This window comes from Meriones unguiculatus, chromosome 9 (assembly GCF_030254825.1).
Source record: "Meriones unguiculatus strain TT.TT164.6M chromosome 9, Bangor_MerUng_6.1, whole genome shotgun sequence".
Classification (NCBI taxonomy): domain Eukaryota; kingdom Metazoa; phylum Chordata; class Mammalia; order Rodentia; family Muridae; genus Meriones; species Meriones unguiculatus.
Window position 1 is genome coordinate 57,670,508 of NC_083357.1, and position 22,025 is coordinate 57,692,532.

General features: G+C 44.5%; 2 long non-coding RNA genes across 2 annotated transcripts; one reads left to right on the forward strand and one right to left on the reverse strand.

Annotated features, from left to right (window-relative positions):
* The first annotated feature begins 21 nt into the window (after positions 1-21).
* Positions 22-21,752, forward strand: LOC132656479 (uncharacterized). The gene is made up of 5 exons (XR_009594219.1): positions 22-120; positions 323-387; positions 9,583-10,703; positions 13,077-13,357; positions 19,454-21,752. It is a non-coding gene; the product is annotated as an uncharacterized LOC132656479 (long non-coding RNA).
* On the reverse strand, positions 17,395-18,501 carry LOC132656623 (uncharacterized). The gene is made up of 2 exons (XR_009594341.1): positions 17,806-18,501; positions 17,395-17,653 (listed from the first exon to the last, which is right to left on the reverse strand). It is a non-coding gene; the product is annotated as an uncharacterized LOC132656623 (long non-coding RNA).
* Positions 21,753-22,025: the final 273 nt, after the last annotated feature.

Here is a 22,025-nt window from a genome sequence, read left to right on the forward strand (position 1 = left end):
TCTTTGCGACAGAAGCCGTTCGTGGAGGGGCTTAGTCATCAGAAGGGGCGTGGCCCCAAGGCGGCGCGTGGCCTAGGGCCGGGAACCAGCGCGGCAGGGACAGGGCGCGTTTTGTGAAATGTGTGGGGAGGGATCAGCCTCAAGGGGAGGGCGGGGAGGGGGAGGGAGGAAAGGGCGAGGGCGGGGAGGAGGGAAGGAGGGGGCCAGGGGTGGGTTGGGGAGGGGAGGGACACCAGCGGAGCAGACGCAGGAGCTGGGGTGGGGCTGAGAGTGGTGTAGGCAGGTGAAGAGGGACGTGTTGACTTCCTTTGTTTTCTTTTAGCGCTGAAGAATTCTGAGCCTTGGCCAGTGTTCCTCTGTGAAATCGGACAATCCCGAAACGAAAATGTAGGCGATGAAAGATGTCAGCTAATAGTTATTATAGTTAGCAGCTTAATAGATATAAAGGCCAATTGGTTTACTTTTTCTTATATTTTCTTTGTGAACACGCTCGAGGTTTTCTGTCAAGAACTTCCATATAGTACACCTAATTCCCACAATCCTCTGTTCCTACTATCCTCTGTTGTTAACCTAATTTTTCAGGTGGTCAAATGTGCCCAAGAACACTGCACAATACTGGGTATTGTTGGTCCTTGGAATGCAAATGAATTTTATGCTAACTGTTCGGAAGAGCCGGTGGCATTAGAAAAGCCTTAAGGAGCTGTCAACACCTGTTTCCTGGTGGCAGCGCGTTGCACAGCTGTGGTTTTGTCCTTAACCTCTTGGGGGGTAGGAGTCCGCCGACAGCACGCTGAGCACTCTGCGTGGTCACCATAGACTAGAATAATTACAGGACCACATATGAGCAGCTGTGTCCTCAGGACACTTAGATGCCTGGTTTGTGTTTGGGTCATAGAGATTTGATTTCAAATCTCTGGAGACTCGAGGGAGTGTGTGACAGCTGTGGAAAATGTGCTACCTACTTCAGTCCCTTGCAAGTTTGCTTTCTCTCCCCCCTCCCCCCTTCCGTCAGAAAGTCTCTGCATAGCCCTGGCTGACCTGGAACTCACTATGTAGATCAGGCTGGCCTAGAACTTATAGAGATCCACCAGCCTCTGCTACCCAAGTGCTGAGTTTAAAGGCCTATGCTACTATGCCCAGCCTACATTTTGCATTTCTTATGTTTATGGTTGTGAGCCTAGCCTTTAATGGCTGAACCATCTCTCCAGCCCCGTTTTGCATTTCTTATACTTTACTTTTATGTTAAATTACTGTCTTGCGCTTAAACAAAATATCACTGCATTTACAGGTCTGCCATGCTAGAAGTTTGATTAGTTTTTTTTTTTGTTCTTGTTGTTATAGGCAGGTGTCATAACACAGGATATGTAAAACTCCTGGGGTCCAGCATTTGGTAGTGAGATCCTAGAGCAGTGACAGTTGATGCCTTTAAAAGGGTTGTTTTAATGATTAAATATGATAATGTCTGGGTCAAAGTAACTGTTCAATAAATTTAGGCTACTATTTTTATATGCACTTTTGGAATTTGAAGGGACATGACTATATATTTAAATTGTTACTCTACAGCCATATCATTTTAAAAACAGACATGAAAGAACAGTTTGGGGGCCAGTTAAGACTGAGCACCAGGGAATGAGAGGAAATCAGGGAATTAATTGGTGCTGTCTGTGAATGACATTCCTCTTTTCCCTGTCAAACTGCTAATAGAGATGTGGCTGCCTTTTTCCTGGTAATGGTCTAATTGGCATCCTTCCTTTTCACTGGAAATATAACTTCTTAAGAGCTTAAGAGTGGTGGTTTGAATGAGAATGGTCCCCATGGGCTCCTATGTTTGAATTCTTAGATCCCAGTTGGTGGAACTGTTTGGGAAGGATTAGGAGGTGTGGCCTTGTTAGAGGAAGTGTGTCACTAGGGGTAGGCTTTGAGGTTTCAAAAAAACCATTGCCATCCAGTCAGAGATAAGCATACCTTTAATCCCCGTCCTAGGGAGGCAGGGGCAGTCAAATCTCTGTGAGTTCAAGGTCAGCCTGGTCTATTGAGTGAGCTCCAGGACAGCCAATGATATACCTAAAAACCCTATCTCAAAAAACCAAACTGAAACAAAGCAAAAACGTGCCGTTCTCAGTGTGCTTTCTGCTTGTAGTTCCAGATGTGAGCTCCCAGCTGTTCCTGACACCATGCATTTGCTCCTAAAGCATGGACTCTAATCCTCTTCAATCGTTAACCCCAATTAAACGTTTCCTTTTATAAGTTGCTGGTGATGGTGATTGATTACAGCAACAGAATAGCAACTTGATTGATTACAGCAACAGAATAGCAACTAATACACTGACTTAGACCTCATTTTCTTTTTCTTTTCTTTTTTTTTCTTTCTTTTCTTTTGCTCTTCTCTTCTTTCTCTTCTCTTCTCTTTTGAGACAGACTCTTGCAATGTAGTCCATGTTGGCTTTCAACTCACAATCCTGCCTCTGTCTCTGGAGTGCTGGGATTCTAGGCATATGCCTTCCAGAGACAGAGGCAGGATTGTGAGCTGCCATGTGGGTGCTGGGAATTGAACCTAGATCTTTTGGAAGAACAGACAGTGTTCTTAACCATTGAGCTGTCTCTCCAGTCCTACACGTTAGCATCTTAAGGAGCTTTTACTTTTAAAAAATTGTTATTTTTGTATGTGGTATGTATATATAACATGTGTATGTGCACAGGGCATGTGTATGTATGTGAGTATGTCTGATGTGTGTATATGTTATGGGTGTATAGGTGTGTGCTAGTACCATGGTATGTATTTGGAGATCAGAGGAGTTTGGGGAGTCAGCTCTTACCTCCCATTTTGTGGAGCCAAAATCCCTCCTGTTATTTCTTCTGCTGCTGGCCTGTGTACTCTCGGCTAGTTGACCAGCAAGCTTCTGCATAATCTTTCTGTCTTTTTTCCCACTTCACCATAGGAGTGCGAGGGTCACAGAAGTCTGCTACTGTGCTTTTCCTCAGGCCCAAGTGGCTAGAGTTTTGCCCCTGGGTCATTTCTCCAGTCCCTCTTTCTTTCTTTCTTCTTCCTTCTTGTCTTAGTTTGGGTTTTGTTGCTGTGAAGAGAGACAATGGCCATGGCAACTCTTAAATGGAAAACATTTAACTGGGGCTGGCTACAGTTTCAGAGGTTCAGTCCATTGTTACTATGGCGGCAAGCAGGGTGGCATGCAGGCAGTCATGGTGCTGGAGGAGTTATGCGTTCTGTATCTTGATGTGCAGGCAACAGAAGGAGGCTGTGTGCCACACTGAACGCACCTTGAGCATAGGAGACCTCAAAGCCTGCCCCACAGTGACACACCTTCTCCAACAAGGCCAAACCTTCTGATAGTGCCGCTCCTTATGGGCCAAGCATTCAAACATATGAATCTGTGGTGGCCTTTCCTATTTAAACTGTCACACTCCCTCCCTCCTTTTCTCCCTTCCTGAGACAGGGTTGTGCTGTGTGGCTCTGGCACTGGCTTGGACCTTGCTATGCAATCAGGCTGTCCTCACATTCATGGCAATCCTCCTGTCTCTTTCTCAAGTGCTGGGATCATAGGTATGTAGGTTCTTCTTCTTCTTTGTCTTTGTCTTCTTCTCTTTCTTCTTCAAGATTTATTTATTTTATACATGAGTACTCTATCTGCATGTACACCTGCATGCCAGAAGAGGGCATCAGATCCCAGTATAGATGGTTGTGAGCCACCATGTGGTTCCTGGGAATTGAACTCAGGACCTCTAGAAGAGCAGACAGTGCTCTTAACTGCTGAGCCATCTCTCCAACTCCCTCTTCCTTCTACTCCTCCTCCTCTTCCTTTTCCTCCTCCTCTTCCATCACTTCCACCACCTCCTCCTCTTTTCTGCTTCTCTTCCTCTTTCTACTCCTCTTTCTGTTGTTGTTTTTCTACTACCCCACTATTTTTCCTAGGTGCTATAGCAGATACAGGTTATGTATTGCCTATGCTAGTGAGTGTTTTTTTTTTTTTTTTGTCAACTTGATACAAACTAGGATCATTTCAGAAAAGAGAACCATTTTCTGAAAAAGAAATCTCCCCTTTAGAGTGCCAATGGTGTGGGAGTATTTCTTGACTAATGATCAATGTGGAAGGGTCCAGCCTACTTTTAGCAGGTAGTCTCTGCCCTCTGCTTCAGTCCCCACCTTCAGGTTTCTTCCTTCGCTTCCCACCACGATGGACTGCCATCTTCGAGGTGAAATAAACCCTCTCCTTTCCAAATTGCTTTTGGTGATGGTCACTATCATAGCAACAGAAAGCCAAGCTAAGACACCATTCTTGTGCAGAACACTGATACGGCTATACCAAGGTCAGGGGCCAAGCCCTTCCTATGACTACAGGTTTGAGCCTGAGATGTTTTGCTTAAGGGAAAAGACTGGTACTCAGTTAAGAGCACTCACATAAGACAGCTTACAACTGCTTGTAACTCCATGTTCAGGGGTCCAATGTCTCTCGCCTCTGGGCATCTGTACTTACCAGTACACATTGCCTCCTCCCATGTAATTAAATCAAAACAAATCTTTTTTAAAAAGAAAGGGAAATTTGGCTTTAGCCTTCACAAGTTGTTGAGTACTGTGTTATTAGGAGAAACTGTACAGAAATGAATATTGGAAACTACTCAACCTTATTGGTGAAGAAATGCAGGTTAAACAGGAGTGTGAAGGAATATTACTCTGCATTGTGAGTAGGTGTGGACTTCGTGGGAGACTCTTTGTAATATAACCGGAGCCAAGGGTATGGCCATGCTCCTTTGATCCAATGCTTCCAGCTCTGTCTTGTCTATAGAATTCTTTGTGGTATGTGGCAGGTGTGAGCTGCATTCCCTTGTCTTCTTGGAATCTTGAAGGATCTCTGCTCTCCTGGGACCCTGAGTAGGAAAGACTGGCAGGCACTTGGAACCCAAAGCACAAGACAAAAGTTCCTTTGCTTTCTGTGGCCTGTCTACTCAGCAAGACAGCCGTGATGGGGCAGGAATACCATTTGGAAGGACCGTAGACATGATTAATAGTTTGATAATTAGAAATACAACAGAACAGTTTTTATAAATGGTTAAAAAGAGAGAGAGAGGGAAAAAAAAAAGCAGTTTTGCCACACCAAAGGGTAACATGTAGTTTTTATATTTCAATGTCCTCTGAAAATGGAACAAGTGAAGAATGATCACAATTGTCCTATTGTCCTAAGGCTTTTAGATTGAGAGGAGCATGTTAAAAAATACTTTCTGGTCAGATGGTGGTGGTACATGCCTTTAAAAACAATACTCGGGAGGCAGAGGGCTACACAGGGAAAACCTGTCTCATAATAAAATAAAATTTAAAAAAAAGTGATGAGCCAGGTGAACACCAAACAGGAACCTTGAAAGTGGGAGAGCTTCACCAGAGAGCTGTCATCACCCTGTCATGTGACAAGAGGCTAGAAGAACGAGGCATCTGTTTTGGGGACTGAGACAGCCTTTTTTCCATTGAGCATCCCCATTTCTTCCAGAAAAGAATGACATAGCCTGTGCTGCTTATGGACCATGCATCACAAGTGAATTCTTGCATTAACTTTTCAGATGAGGAAAATAAGGATCCCTTTCTGAGCTTTTGTCAGATTAGGGTGGGATCTTTCTTAATTCTAAGAGAAGCTCTGAATTCTGGGAAAAGGAGGCTGGGCCGAAAGAGCCAAATAACACAGAGATTTCACCTGGGAGAATGACTGGGCCATGGTGCACAAGACCTGCAAGGTGATAAAGATTAGATGATGTCATGATTGAATTCTGGTGGCTTGCTTTATCTGTCTGTCTAGCCATTTACCTATCTATTATTTCCTTTATTTTTTTGGAGAGAGAATATTTCCTTTATTTTTTTGTAACCCTGGCTGTTCTTGAACTCACACTACAAACCAGGCTGGCCTAGAACTCAGAGATCTGCCTGCCTCTGCCTCCCTCATATGAAATATAATATGCCAAACACCAAGTGTACATAAAAATAGATATTTTTTTTTTAAAAAGGAGAGAGACTATGGCACATGCATACCCTTAGTCTTTTGCTTTGTGATGTCCTGTATCACCTCAGGAGTCTACCAGCAAGAAGGCCACCACCAGATTTTGCCCCTCAGCTTTGGAGTCCCACAAACTGTGAATCAAAATAAGTTTACCTAGTCTGTGGTGTTGTGTTATTAGCAACAGACAACAAATTATAGATGAGTTTTCCCATATGATCCATGAGAACACCAGGCTCAGGGAGTAGAGATAGGTCCAGAGAGAACCTCAGTTTCAGGGATCCGTGCACTCATTTCCCCTCACCTGCCAGGTGTGTGAGTCTGACTCACCCCTGGGTGGTTAGGCTTCTGCAGTGCTGTCTCCCACACACTGTGGGAGCGCTCGTGCACATGCAAGGACGGGCAGCCTCAGTTTCCATTTCCTGAAAGACAACAAGCCAGTAACCAGCCTCTCCCTGGCATGTTCCTCACCACTGCTGGACACGATTAAATACTTGTTGGGAGGAGACGGTAGTAATGCCTCTCCAGTCCCAGAACCCCTGGCTCTTAATTTTGCACGATCCTCAGCCTAGAGTTGGGTAAAGAAGGTTGTGTGACATCAAGACTGTGAATGTGAAGAATTCTCGCTGGCAGCTGAGGAGAACAGGCAGGCAGGAGGCAGCACTGGGTAAGGGGCTGAGTGAGCAGTTAGAAAGTGGAGTTAAGCAATCTATCTTTCTTCTCCCTCCCACTCCTTCTTTCTTTCCCATTGTCTCTTGCTTTTTTTCCTTTCCTTCTTCTCTCCTCCCCTCCCTTCCTATCTCCCCTCTTCCTCTTTAGCTAGAGAAGTACTCTACCACCGAGTTACATCTCTACTGTATTTTATTTTGAGGTATGATCTTGTGCAAGGTAGGCCTTGAACTTGTGCTCCTCTTGCCTCAGGCTGCAGAGTAGCTGGGATCACAGGCTTATGTCACAGCAGGTTTTGCAGAATGAAGGAGGCTTTGAATGCAAATGTCAGAACACTATTTCAAGGGCAATTTGAGAGGTCACCATTGTGTGACTTTGGATAAGTCATGGAAACATCTTGATGCTCAGTTGTGTTCATGGATGATGGGATTGTGCAATAATTGCTTTCATTTACAAGGATATGAGGGAGAGCCGATTATAAAAGTTTAAGAGGCCAGCCAGATCATCTTTCCTGATTGATGTTGAAAACTTGAAGCAGGAAACCAGGGCATTCAAGGCTAGCGAGCGCAGGAGAGCAAACTGCAACACCAGGCTCATTTTTATCATTACAGGTCTTTTGATAACAGAGTTAAGTTTACATTTTAGGAAGGAGCCTTGATTAGCGGGCCAGCACATTCAGCTTATATAATGTACAGCAATGTTACTTTTCTTCAGACAGGCGCTAAAACATGGGAACATCAGTTGACCTAAATATTCTCTAAAAGTTGAGGAAGGCCCCAGGCATTCCAGTGTTCTATCCTACATTTGATGGCATTCCAGAGTCCCTTATGGAGAAACACTGACTTTATCCACATCTCAAAGTCATTATATCCTCACAGAGCCTTAATTCAAACCCCAAAATAAAAGAAAAACACTTTCTAATTCCCAAAGCAAATGGTAAATGCATTTTTGCCATTTATTGAGTAATTCAGGTAAGAATCAAATATCCTTTGTGATGGAGGACACTTTTGTCCTCTGTTTAGAAGGGTATGATACCCCCATTCACTCTGGTGTCAAATCTGGAAGCAAGAAACATGATTAGGAAAGGCTGGAGAAATGGCTCAGCTGTTAAGAGAGTTAAGAGTACTTGCCCTTGTACAGGATTGCAATTCAATTCCCGTGGGCCACAATGGGAGAGGGCGTCTGATCCCCTGGAGCTGGAGTTAACAGGTTATTGTGAGTTACCCAAACAAGTGAGCTACACAGACACAGAGGACAGAGGACAGCACGTGGGAGCTGGTTCTCTTCTTCCACTGTATGAATGCTGGAGCATCAGGCTTGGTAGCAAGCTTTTTTATTCACTGAGACATCTCACTGGCTATGTCATCTTTTGATGATGAGAGAGAGGAAGGAGACACCGTGCCTCAGAGAAAGTGACTGATTGTTATTTTATGACTTTCACAGAAAATATGGTTTCCACAATGACCCTTCTCTTGCTTCGGCTGCTAGATCAGCTGTTTCTCCAGCCCAAACCTTGTGAAGACATGATCATTGAGAGGGTTTTGCAGCAAAAACATATCTTGGTGTTCAGAGGGTGGGGGAGGGACAAGGAATACCACAAAATCCATACCACAAAACAGATGTTTGAAGGTGTTGGTGGGCTTGCAGACCCTGGAGACCTTTCTTCTACTCATCACAGCACTGGTTGAAAAGGTCCCTGATCCTGCATGCCAGTAGGCATGACAGTTAGTCAAGAGAATTATTGGAGTAGGGGGTGGGGGCCACAAAATGGCGGCCTCTGAGCAGGGATGGAGACAGTGGCAGATCAGGTCATGATGGCAGGTTTTGTGTGAGTAAGGGTTGTGGAGCATGCACATAGGGAAAATATGGCTAAGAAAGTGACAGCGGAAATGTGCCAGATTCACGAGACCCCAAAAGACCAGCAGGAGTCGACCTTGTTGCAAAACACATGAGGATCTTTTTTATTACAAGCTAGCTTGGGCTTACACACCCTCTCTGCAGAAGCGGTTGAGAGCTGAGAGCCTCATGCTCAGGTTAAGTGGTCAATTTAAAGAGTCTGGTCCCTCCCAGTGCACCCAAAGCAGGGGGATTCCTGCCTGGCAAGCGTCTATTGGTCGAAACACAAAAAGGGATGTTGCATTTTGAACTGATTGGTTATAGGAAGGCCCCCAAACCATTAATGGTCTGGCTTCCCTCGTTTTGCTGTCCTAGGGGAGAGGGGCTGATTTCCTAGCAACTGTATCTCTAGTGAGCAGGAAAAGAATGTAGTAAGGCTGGTTGTTCCCTACAGGTGGCTGGACATGTCTCCACCTGGCTGGCCTTCATTCAGGCTTGTGCTTTAAACGTTAAACCAATACCCACTAATTTTTAATTCTTCGGTCTCCCAGAAACTTGTCCCATTGGTAATTAGTGATGATGGGGTTATGGCACTGAGTCATTGAATGCAGGGTGGGGGATGGGAAGCAACTGTTTCTGGAGCACAGTGTGGGAGGTTCTTAGTTGACTGTTTCTGAAGGCCATCAGTGTTGAACTGGTTTTCATAAGTTATTCCCACTCAGAATGCAAGAAACAAATGACAGCAAATTCTGGCGAGGAGGTGCATAGAAGGGAACCTTTATACACTGCTAATAGGAGTGTAAACTAGTCCAGCCACCATGGAAATCAGTAGTGGAGTTCCTCAAACAGCTTCCTGTAGGACCTGACAGACCAGGAGAGCAGCTCTCCATATGAACCCACAACACATAGACCCTGAGAACATACCAACTTCTCCAGGAGGACATTTAGACCAATGGTGACAGAGGGCTGGAACCCTGCAGAGAAACCCGTGTGTTAGTAGCTTGAATCATTTAGGCTAGCAGTTGAAGGGTTCCAACGTCTGGTAGGAGTGGTGTTACATGTCCTTCACTCTCTTGTTTTGAAGGTGTTGGTGGGCTTGCAGACCCTGGGGACCCTGCTGCTCCCGATCACAGCACTGGCTGAAACTTTCCCAGATCCTGCATTCTGAGTGGGAAGAACATATGAGAACCAGTTCAACGTTGCTGACCTTCAGGAAGCTGCAGAATAAAGGACAGGGCTGTCTTTCTGCAGCCCACAGGCCTCAGGCTCCATCTGCTTGTTGCTTTAGGACATTCACCCTCTTCTCCAGAAGATGGACAGGTCTGAGGGACATCCCCTTTGTTCTGTTATCCTCAGCCACCTCAGTGCAGTGGGCATGAAAAAGGAGAGGAGAGGAGTAAGGAAGTGTGTGCAGAGAACCTTGCAGTGTGGCTTAAGAGCAAAGACTCCTGAGGTCAGATCTGAGCTGCCTCTTTTTGACAGTGTCAGGTTTTATTTTAGGAGTTCCTCAGGGTTTGGAATTTCTGTTACCACGGACCTTCTTCATAGGCTCAGAGGGAGAATGTGGAAGAGTTGTTTGGCCATTTTATACATACATAGTATACACATGTATTAAATTAAGGAAGTCTATTCAGTAAAAGGCTTTGTGATGATTTATGTTTGTGATACTGCATGTATACTATAAATTAAGTATGTACAAAGAAGAGTATGTTGCACACAAGCTCACACACTCTTTCACAGTTCCTAGCTTAAAATTTCCTCTTCAAGGCAGTCCATAGAAATCACAGTTTCTCTTTTCTAAAATGGGGAATGAGATCTCGAATCCCTTGCATTTTCTGTCTTGGAGCTGGCCAAGAAGAAAATTTCAGGCCCAGTGTGGTAGAGTATGCCTTTTCATTTCAGCTCTCAGGAGGCGGAGGCAGGCTGATCTCAGAGTTTGAGGCCAGTCTGGTCTACAGAGTTCTAGGAGAGCCAGGACTACACAGAAAAACCCTGTCTCAAATAAACACTCCCCCCCCCCCACATACACAGAGAGAGAGAGACAGAGACAGAGAGAGAGACAGAGACAGAGAGAGAGGAAAAAGAAAACTTTCTGAAGGACCCGTGTCATAGGAGGTGTTAAGACTCTTCACTTCAGGAGAGATCTGGCTGCATTCCTAGGAGGAAGAAATGCTGTACAGAAAAGCCAAGAATGTGGACAGACAGGTTGGTGTGGATTTCTTCCCTCAGGTCAGAGCATGATCTTTTTGTCTAATCACATCCCTACATCGTTGTATATGCTTTGGTCACGGATATGCAATGAAGTCTCCATAAGAAAGCAAACAGAACCGCTGGATATGTGCAGTTCCTGAAGTGAGGCATGGTGTGTTAGGACCAAAATAATGAATGATGAAGCACCCAGCAGATTTTATATGGAAGAGGTTTATTAGATGGCGATGAAGAGAGAGGTAGAAGGAGAGAGTGAGACATGATAGGGGAAAGGGAGGGGGGAGCCCCAACAGAGAAAGGGGAGAGGGCAAAAGCCAAGGGCTGAGAGTGAGAGAGGAAGAGGGCAAGAGAGAGACAAAGTGGGCGGGTTGATCCTTTTAAGGAGCAATGTAACCATGCCTGCCAGTGTGGCTACCTGGCTGGCAACACATGATGACATCATAGGTTGCTAGGCAACCCAGAACCAGGCTGCCTGAATACTAACATGGTGGAGAAGGCCTGAAAGGCCTGGCCCTGGATCTTACCCTGAGTGGCTCACCATTTTTACCTTTTTGGTATTCTTTATAGTAAGCCAGTAGATGTGCTTCCCAGAGTTTTTTGAGCCACTTGAGAGAATTAATTGCCCGAGGAAAGCATTATGTCACACCTAGTTTACGGGCAGAAGCCTAGGCAAAGTAACGGGGACTCAGTTTTGGGGACTGAGCTCTCACTGTGGATTTGACGCTGTGTCTGGGAGGATAATGACAAGCGTGATGAGTTGGAGGCCAGTCAGCTGCTGCTCCCTGAGGACCTGATGGACTGCTTGCTAGTGGGGGGAAAGCCCCATGCGCGTTGCTGTTGCAGAAGTGATGTGGCACAAGTGTCTCCCAGAAGAAACAACTTTGTTCACAGATCACATCCTCTGGTCTTTGTTTTTCAGATCACTTTTCTTTCCTAAAGGCAGCAAATATTGAGGTGGTGTTTTTGTTTTTTGTTTTTTTTTTTCTCCCTTCACAGGTGTCTGTCTTCATGCTTAATATGCATCTGTAATGGCCAGTTACTGTGTGTGTATGTGTGTCTGTGTGTTGTGTTGTTGGCCCTAGGAAATCTGGACATTACTATTTTCAGAGAAAAGTTTTTCCTTGTTATCCACAGTTTCACTTTTTGTAGTTTTATTTATCTGTAGGAAACTGTGTTCTGAAAATACTGAGTAGAAAATTCCCCACATAAATAATTTGCCAACTTTCAATTGTGCACTGCTTTGACCAGTGTGATGAAATCGCGCATGTGTCACTGGGACACGAGCCACTCACCTCTCCACTGTGTCAAACTGTCTGCACCACTTGCCCTCCAGTCTCTTAGCTCAGACTGTCAGGATGACCAGATGAGCTTGCCAAGGTTGCACAGTGCCTGGAATCACATAATCTTTGTTTTACTTAATGATGCTTCCACTCCTGAGTGGGCCAGTGTGACTGTTCAGCAGATAAAAGTACTTGATCCCTGGAACTCACATGGTGGAAGAAGAGAACCAGTTCTCACAAATTGTTTTCTGACCTCCACAAATGTGCTGTGACCCATGTGCATGTGGAGGCCATACACACAGTCACACAGAAAAAAATGTTTTAAAAAATTCAAGAGTATTCCTCCTGCATTTAAATATAGTGATGCTCACAGTTTGACTACGTCAGCAAAAGCCACAATGTGCCTCCTTTTAAGCAAGAAGATGGAAAAATCTGACTTAAGAAAACCATCATTGTATGGCAAGGTTCCTCTGTGTTACATCATGAATAGATCTGTTGGTAAACTTGTTAAGGAGAAAAAGAGAGTGAGGACATAGCTCTGTGGGAGGGAGTTTGCCTCGAAGGAACAAGGCCCAGAGTTCATTTCCCAGCATACATACACACACACACACAGAGAGAGAGAGAGAGAGAGAGAGAGAGAGAGAGAGAGACTCATGTTAGCCTCAATGTGCAAAAGTTATACCCAGATTCTGAAACTGATACCTACATGGCTGGGTCCTGCCGAGAAGCCTCAGATGCTGCAGACAGCTAGCTCCTTCTCTACCTGCATTTGGTAGAAAGAGCTAGAAGGCTCCAGTACTAATCAGCCCCTAGTTTCTGCTTCCATTATATTGAAGCTTACAATGTTTTTGTAAGAGGTGATCAGAGTTTACTCTGAGACTTCTATAGGTCTAGAGGGGATTGAGACCTGAGAGCAAAACTCTCCTGCCCTAGAGCTTCCTGAGAGACAGTGCAGTTCCTTCCTGTACTATGTGAGCTGAGACATCTTAGGAAGGCATGGTGACCCCTTCATCCTCAGAGCTTGAGTCATGGTCGCCTCGGGGCTTCTTTAGAAGCGCACCTTGCACTGTGTTGTATTCTTGTCCTACAGGAACAGCTGAATAGTGGAGTCCCCACGTCTCTGCTGGAGAACAGACTGACACGGAGGTCATGCCATGGAGGAGCTGATTCTGTTAGCAAGCCTGCAAGATGACTAAGCGTCAAACCTGATGACCTGATATGCAGCCCTGCCCAGAAACTGAGAGTAGAGAGCTGGCTGGGAGGATCTCTCAGCATGTTTGTGAATCTCTGGAAGTGACCAGCACTAGCATTTATCTGAGAATGCTGTCTGGAAATGCAGATATGTGAGGAGAAAGGAGAACCAGGCTTGGGGTGAGTGAGACCCTGTCTCAAGACACCATCATCACCCCCACAACCACCCTCACCTCCCACCATCATCCTCCTCCATCACCCCCACTGCCTCCATCATTGTCCTCTCCACTGCCATTACTGTCTCTGTCACCATCACCTGCACCACTATTCCCATAACCCTCATCACCACCACCAGCATCTGCCATCCTTCTGCTCTCCAGAGTTCTGAAGGTAAAAGCATGTGAAATTCCTGGTCCATACTCCAGGTGAGGCACACTGAATTAGATCCTTGAGGAGGGGTCATGCCAGCTACCTACAAAATAAATCTACAGAATCCTTTACTATCTTTCTCTACCTTTTAATGAAAAAAAAAAAGTGTGTGTGTGTGTGTGTGTGTGTGTGTGTGTGTGTGTGTGTGACAGACCATGAAGACTGGTACTTTTACTTCACCATGTGGGTCCCAGGGATTGAACTCATGCCCTCAGACTCGGCACTCAGGCCTCCCATCTTGCTGGCCCACTTTCTCTATTATTTTTTGTCCTCTTGGTTTCCTTTCGTGTGTGAGTGTTTTTCTTGCATGGATGTCTGTGCACCATACGTGTGGCTGATGCCTGTGGAGGGCAGAAGAAGGTGTAGAATCTCTGACACTGGGATTGCAGATGGCTGTGGCCACCATATGTAGGCTGGGGACTAAAGCTGGGTCCTCCGTAGTGTCCTTCAACCACTGGGCCATCTTCTCCCTCCTCTTCATTCTTGTAACTTGAAAATGTCATCCTATTGCAATCCATTTGGACATAAATACTGATTTAGACAGGCCTGAATACATACCTAGCAGCAGCCTGCATTGGTACTTTGTTCTGTAGCATGACTTGATTCCTTGGACAAACAGCATGGGAAGACTTTTGCAAGAATACAAGGATGGGGTGAGGGCAGCCATCTTGGGATACCAATGGGCTCAGCATATGGAAAGAAACATACTGGATGTTTCCTTCCCTTATTCTTTTAAGACGATATCAGTTCTTATCTGTGCTGGCATTAAACTCACAGCAATCCTCCTGCTTTAGGTTCCTAATTTCTGGGAATTCAGAAGTGAGCCACCAAGCCTGTCTATACCAAATGTTTATAAGATCAGGCAGAGATTATGTATTTGTAGCCACAGTGGTGTTTTTAAAAGCCTTTCTCAAAACAATTTTTGGGTAAGTCTTTCTAAGATATTAGTTTTGAAAATGTTGATACATAATGTGCCTTAACGATAGTTAAATATATGACCTCATCAGGCCATCATTATCCCAATGCAATTTTCAACTTTCACCAAATAGTAGTTTAGTCTTTGTAAGCTACTTTTATTTTTGGTGGGGGGAAGGATGGTTTTTAAAGACAGGGTTTCCCTGTGTAGCCTTGGCTGTTATGTATCTTGCTCTGTAGGCCAGGATGGCCTTGAACTCACAGAGATCCACCTGCCTTTGTTTCAGGAGTGCTGGGATTAAAGGCAAAGCCACTCTTTAGCCAGTAGCTCTCTGTAATGCCTCTCCCCTGCATGCTGGAGTTACGTTTATGGCCACCAGAAATATTATGAAAAATGACTTAGACCACTAGCCTGATCCTTTCCCATGGTTAAAACTGTGCTCAACAAGTTCAAGCCACAACTGCAAGAAAATCTTCCTGTTTTCTGTGTAGGTCCTTCTGCATGCTTGGCTGCCCTCTATCGCCTCTAAATCCAATTCCAATGCCCTGTTGACAGAAAATGTGTTTGCTAAGGACCCTTTTATTGGGAAAAGGAATTTAATAAAAACACATGTTAAGGAACATAGCCTGAGTTCTCAGGGAGACTTTGTCTTTAGTGTCAAAGGCTGCTGTTTCTTCTTCAATTACACACCATACCAGTGTCATGGAGGCAACTGAATTGTTGACTGATGTTATGCCACTATTTGTAATTAAGGATGCTGTCAGATAAAAGTTCCAGGAAAGGTCTCCCACACTGAGATAAGGAGAACGTTGAGGACCCTGCTCACAGCCAGAGCTTCTCAGTGCCACTTTGATGACCAGCACTTGTTGTTTCCTAAGTTGTGGGCACTCTTGCATGCCTGTGCTTTAGCTGCCAACGTGGGGATACCATCCACCAGGACCACCCTGCACACAGCTTTCCCCGACTCAGTGGCTGACATGAGAAGGCAGGGAAGTGCTTGGAAAACCACATGAGATTTCTACAGCGACATGGAACAGTGGATGTCCAGTGAATGCAGGAGACTGAGATTACTTCCAAAGCCATTTGGTGGAGACAGGGCCTAGACAAGTCAGGGAGGAAGTGGACTGGAAGCCTCTTCCCTGCTGGGTTTCCCAGCGATGGAAGGTGATATGCAGGCCATCGGGGGAAGAAAAGTCACCGACAGGCTTAGCTGTGACCTGTGGGAGCTACAACACCAACCATTTGACAAAATCCAACATCCACTCATCTTTAAAGTCTTGGAGAGATAAGGGATACAAGGCACATAACTAATCATAGTAAAGGCAATATACAGAAAGCCTATAGTCAATTAAAGGAGATCAAGGGGATACAAATTGGAAAGGAAGAAGTCAAAGTATCACATTTGCAGATGATATCATAGTATACCTGAGTGGCTCCCAAAATTCTGCCAGGGAACTCCTACAGCTAATAAACACCTTCAGCAAAGTGGCTGGATACAAAATTAACTAAAAAAAAAAAAAAAAAAATCAATAGACCTTCTGTATACAAAAGACAAAAGGGCCAAGAAAGAAATTAGGGAAATAACACCCTTCACAATAGCCACAGAAGACATAAAGTACCTTGATGTAAACCTAACCAAGCAAGTCAAAGACTTGTATGAAAAATTTTAAGTCTCTGAAGAAAGAATTAGAAGAAGATATCAGAAGATGGAAAGATCTCCCATGCTCATGGCTTGGCAGGGTTAACATAGAAAAATGGCCATCTTACCAAAAGCAATCTACAGATTCAATGCAATTCCCATCAAATTACCAACACAATTCTTTACAGACATTGAAAGAAAAATTCTGAACTTCATACAGAATAACAAGAAACCCAGAATTGCTAAAAGAATCCTCTACAATAAAAGATCTTCAGGAGGTATCTCCAGCCCTGCTCTCAAGCTGTACTATAGAGCAACAATACTAAAAACTGCATGGTACTGGCATAGAAACCGACTGGTGGATCAATGGAACTGAATGGAAGACCCAGAAATAAATCCACACTCTTATGGACACCTGATTTTTGACAAAGATGCCAAAATCATTCAATGGAATAAAGACAGCATCTTCAAGAAACGGTGCTGGTCTACCTGGTTGTCTACATGTAGAAAAATGCAAATAGATCCATACTTATCACCCTGCACAAAACTAGAATTCAAGTGGATCATAGACCTCAATATAAAACCAGACACACTAAACTTGTTAGAGGAAAAAGTGGGGAAGAGCCTTGAACTCATTGGTACAGGAGACAACTTCCTGAACAGAACACCAACAGCACAGGCGCAAAGAGCAACAATCAATAAATGGGACCTCATGAAACTGAAAAGCTTCTGTAAAACAAAGGACACTGTCATCAGAACAAAATGACTGCCTACAGATTGGGAAAGGATCTTCACCAACCTTATATCTGACAGAGAGCTGATATCCAGAATATATAAAGAACTCAAGAAGTTAAACAGCAACAAATCAAGTAATCCAATTAAAAAATGGGGAACAGAGCTAAACAGAGAATTCTCTGTAGAGGAATATCGAATGCTGAAAAACACTTAAAGAAATGCTCAATGTCCTTAGTCATCAGGGAAATGCAAAATGCATTTCAAAATGACCCTGAGATTTCACCTTACTCACATCAGACAAAAGCTCAAGTGACAACACATGCTGAGATGTTGTGGAGAAAGGGGAACCCTCCTCCACTTGAACAACCACTCTGGAAATCAGTCTGGCACTTTCTCAGACAATTAGGAACAGCGCTTCCTCAAGATCCAGCTATACTACTCCTAGGCATATATCCAAAAGAGGCTCAAGTACACAATAAGGACATTTGATCAATCATGTTTGTAGCAGCTTTATTTGTAATAGACCAGAATCTGGGATGATATTCTAGGCTGACACAGAAGAGTGTGCAGCCTCAGCGTGGGATGACAGGGCTGAAGCTGGATGAAGCATTTGATTGACCCCATGGGATGGCCCAGTGCAGAGATAGGTCCATAAGAGCACCTTTCGGCCAGCAGAGGGCAGGAGCGGGCTATTCAGTCCTGTGCTGTTTCAGGGTGTGGAAAGGACAGCTTGGCACAGAGATGACCTTATGTCCTCCTGTGGCAAAGAAAACACACTTAGGTGTGGGTGTTTTCCCACGGGAATTCTCAACCAGACTCTTTCTAGACCAAGAATTGTGTATCTCTCAAAGGATTGCCCAGCCACCACAGCCTGTTAATAGGGTGACTGGTAAAGGGGGTGCTGCTTACATCTGAAATGAGACCTCATCCTAGTGGGGTGTCCTTCAGCATTCAGCAACCTTCCTCCTCGATGACACAGCCCTCGAACAGGGCTGCTTGTAACAAACTGGAACAGAAAACAGTTAAGGTAAGGCAGGTGTCCTCAGGGGACACTCACTGAGAGGCGGAATGCTAGTCTCTGGACAGCCCTACCTCCTGGCCCTCACCTCACCTGCAAGGATTTATTCTCAGTCTAATCTAACCCTCTTCAGGTCATGCTGTTGTTGGGGACTCCGTGGGTCAACAGCTCAGTCTCCAGCACCCCCTTTGTGGGCTCATCCAGTGCAAGGCTGTAGGTGCCACCAACTCTACAACTTCGCCCTGATTTTACCTTTAGCCGCTCGTGTGAAGCAGGACTAGCCTCAGCACTGCCATATGCAACTCTCTCCTAGGAGTTTGCACTTGGGGACCTGATGCATGCATCCAACTATATTAAGTAGACACGATTACTTTCTTCCCAGCTTCTTTCCTAAACTGGTCTAGGTTGGCATTTCCCAGCTGAGAAGAGACAAGTTTTCCTCTCTGAGGACAACACCTTCAGTGTGATTCTTCATTCCCCTTTCTTTCATTTTTCTCTTCTGTCTGTCTTCCAACCTGTCAGTAGAGGCAACTGTCCCCTGAGAATATGGGGATCTAACATGGGGCTCCTCCTCCTGCTGCTACTGCCACCACTTTGTCTGCTCTCACAGCCTCAGCCTTGGGCTCTTTTTCTGCTCTTGATCTCAGACAGAAAAAGCCAGAGACATCCTGTCAGAAGATAACTCCTCCCAGGAGGAGGGTCAAAATGATCTGCAATTCTTACAGGGAAGTCTACAGTGACCTCATGGGTCCAGGGACAACACTCTTTATCTTCTTTTCACATCCTCATCTTGTGTGTATTTGAAAACTTATTTTGTGCTTATCTTTTGAAAATGTGTTCCCTGCCAGGCTGTTACTTCCGTGAGAGTAGAACGTGTATGTGTGTGTGTGTGTGTGTTTAGTCTGCAAACTATTTTAACATATTAAAGCTCAAAAATATTTACTGAATGAATGAACAAAACGCCACATAATTAACTGCTGTCCACCATATATGTGAATTATATGTAACTTGATGCTTTCACATCTCTTAGACAAATCACAAATTATTTTCATGTTTAGAACACGAGAACCCCTCTTTGTGATGTAGTCATTTATTCAAGCTCACAAGATGTAATGCTGAGGTGGCATTGGAGTCACACTTTCCTCCTGGTCCTCCAGGGTGATAAGTGTGAGGACAGGAATGTTGTGGCTACTGTTCCATGAGTACCAGTTAATTACATGTGCTTGCTTATGTGGGAGTGTGCAAGCACACATTTGTCCAGGTGTGTGGAGGCAGAGGCCAATGTTGAGCATCTTCCTCACTGCCCTCCACGTACTTTTCTTTTGAGGGCAGGGTCTCTCACTGACTCTGGCAGTCACCAGCAGTTTGTGTCTGTTGCCTGGTCAGTGAGCTCCAGGCATCAATGTGTGTTTGTCTCCCCACTGCTGGGTAACTGATTGAACTATCTCTTCAGGCCCTGGGGACAGGTTTGTTTGTTTGTTGTTTGATTGATGATTCTTTGTTCTTGTTTTTGTGTTTGGCCTGGAATTTGCTGTGCAGATCAGACTGGCCTCAGAGTCACAGACAGCCACTTGATTCTGCCTCTCGCTATGGGTGAAGACTTGTGCCACCTTGTCTGATGTTACTGAAGAAAGCAGCTCCTTCAGACTCTACTAGGTGTGGCCTTCAGGAAATTTATTTCCACACTGGCCAAGCTTTATCATTCCTCAGAAGATGGAAATAAAGACTTTTGTAGGTTGAAAACCCTTAAGTCCTCATATTTGCAGTTAATTTAAAAACTTAAGAAGACACAGGGTAGAAGAGCCAGGACACAGCTGTGGACATCAGCGCTCTGCTCCTACTTTGTGAACTTAACCTTTGCCTTGTATTTCCTGTCCACATCTTCCCTGGAAGAACAGTGCACAGATGAACACACAGACAAGTCAGTCAGCAGAAGCTGTTAGGCATTTTACCACATTGCTATGGACATCAACTTTGAAGAAGCTGCCTGACCCAGCAAATAAGACCCGATTATCAAGCTTTCTGTGTTAACAGAAAAGCAGGAAGTTCACCCAGGGTGCACTCAAAACAAACAGGCTGCCCCTCCTTAGCACACCAACACTGGTGGCCTGGCTCCATATTCTTCCAGTTCACTCTCATGCCAGCTCCTTTCCTTGGAATTGGAGTTGTTAGGGTTCTTTCTTTTCTCACTGTGTAGATCAGGCCAGCCCGAATCTTCCTGCTTTTACCTCTCTGAGTGTTGGAAGCATGACAGGAGCCATACAGCCCAAATGAGCTTTGCATTGGTCTGCTTGAGCTCTCTTGTTGGTGTGCAATGGAATCAGGAGGTAAGGGATGATGAGATGGCTCATCTGTTTAGGAGGTGAGGAGAGGGGTGGGGGCAAGGCAGGGGGTCTCAGTAGAGTAAGGAGACCATGCCTAAAGTACTTCATGTGTGTTTGTGACAAGTCCTTATACAATTTAGTGTATCCAACCATAAATATTTGCTAGTGAAGACTATTTTCAAAGGTGTTCATGTGATAAGAACCCTCTACAGCATGTGTTTCTAATTTAAAGTTCATTATAAAATAATTTATTCCTGTACCTTGACACACATCCCCTCCAAAAGAAAAAGTCTTTTGATGTCCCAAGAACTTCATAGTTAAAACACTCTAAGCAATAAGGTGTCGTTATGAGTTAACAAGCCGCTTATCAGAGCTCAGATGGTGAAAGCAGATTTCAGTTTCTTCCCCACTCCCTACCTCTTCTGTCTTGGTCTGTCTTCAGGCAGATGTCCCACATGTATTGGTAGGGTGGAGGTTTTGTGGGAATCTTTCTGGATTAAGCACTCTGACACCAATGAGAGTGGAAGATAGGTGGGGTAACCCAGGTTTGAATCCAGGATAGCTTCTGGGACGCTTTCATCCTGGGTCTAGTTTGTATTCTCACTAGGACCACAAAGGGTAGTGACAAAGCATATTTGGCAGTTTAAGGTAACAAACCACGGTTTCATCTGTTTCTCCAGGTCATCCTGTTTCAGGTATCAGGTGAAGTCATGCTTGGCAAAGAGGCAGGACAAGCAGAGTAGGTAATTAACTAAATAAATCAATACATTAGTATAATAATTGGTCTTTTCTACCTTATTCTACTTCAGGGGCAGCAGCTCCAAACCCTATCCTGTCTCTAGAATAACTGAAGTGGGAAAGGCTCCCATCTTCATCTGCCAACACTCTCAAGACAATGTTTATGGTTGTCAAGGTTCTCTCTTAGATTTTAACAGTGGGATCCCAGGAAGAAGGGATTCTTCCTGTTTACATCATGGGGGGTCTACAAACTCTTGTGTGGCAGCTGGTAGGCACTTCCTTTTCCAATTGATTATTTGTATGAAGTCAGACTTTATATGACTCAATAAAACAATGATGTAGGACAGTATGAACAAAAAGCAGATCTGGGAATCGAGATGTCAGCTACTAAAGAGATCTTGAAACTTTCATCCGGTGTCAATTTCTCTTACTAATCATTTTGTTTTGAAAAGGATGGGTTTACTGGCAAGACCTGGTGACACACATACCTTTAATTTATGCACTTGGGAGGCGGGAGGATCAGGGGTTCAAAGTCATCTTTAGCTACACAAAGAATTTGAGTCAGCCATAGTACCTAAGATTCTGTTTTAAAGCTAAAACACCCCCACCCTAACCCATTCCCTAATTCCCCAAATGAAATCAAAACAACAGGTTTACTTCAAAAAGTGTGATACTTGTGTAAACATACAATATAGTAAGTGGTTTATGACTTGCAAGATTTAAAATACTTCAGTTCTAATTTTTAAGAAGATGAACATGAACAGATACAATAAACATAGGCAAAAGTTCTTTGTGAGCCTGGACATTTTTTATTTTTTAAGACAGGGTTTCTTTGTGTAGCCCTGGCTGTCCTGAAACTCACTCTGTAAACCAGGTTGGTCTCAAACTCAGAGATCCATGTGCCTCTGCCTCCCAAGTGCTGGGATCAAAAGCATGCGGCCCCACAGCACAGCAAAACTTGGTAATTTTTAGAATATAAAATGACAGCATGATTCTAATGTGTTAATCCTGCTACTAAAAAAATAGGGGATGGAGTGAGCTGGCAAAGA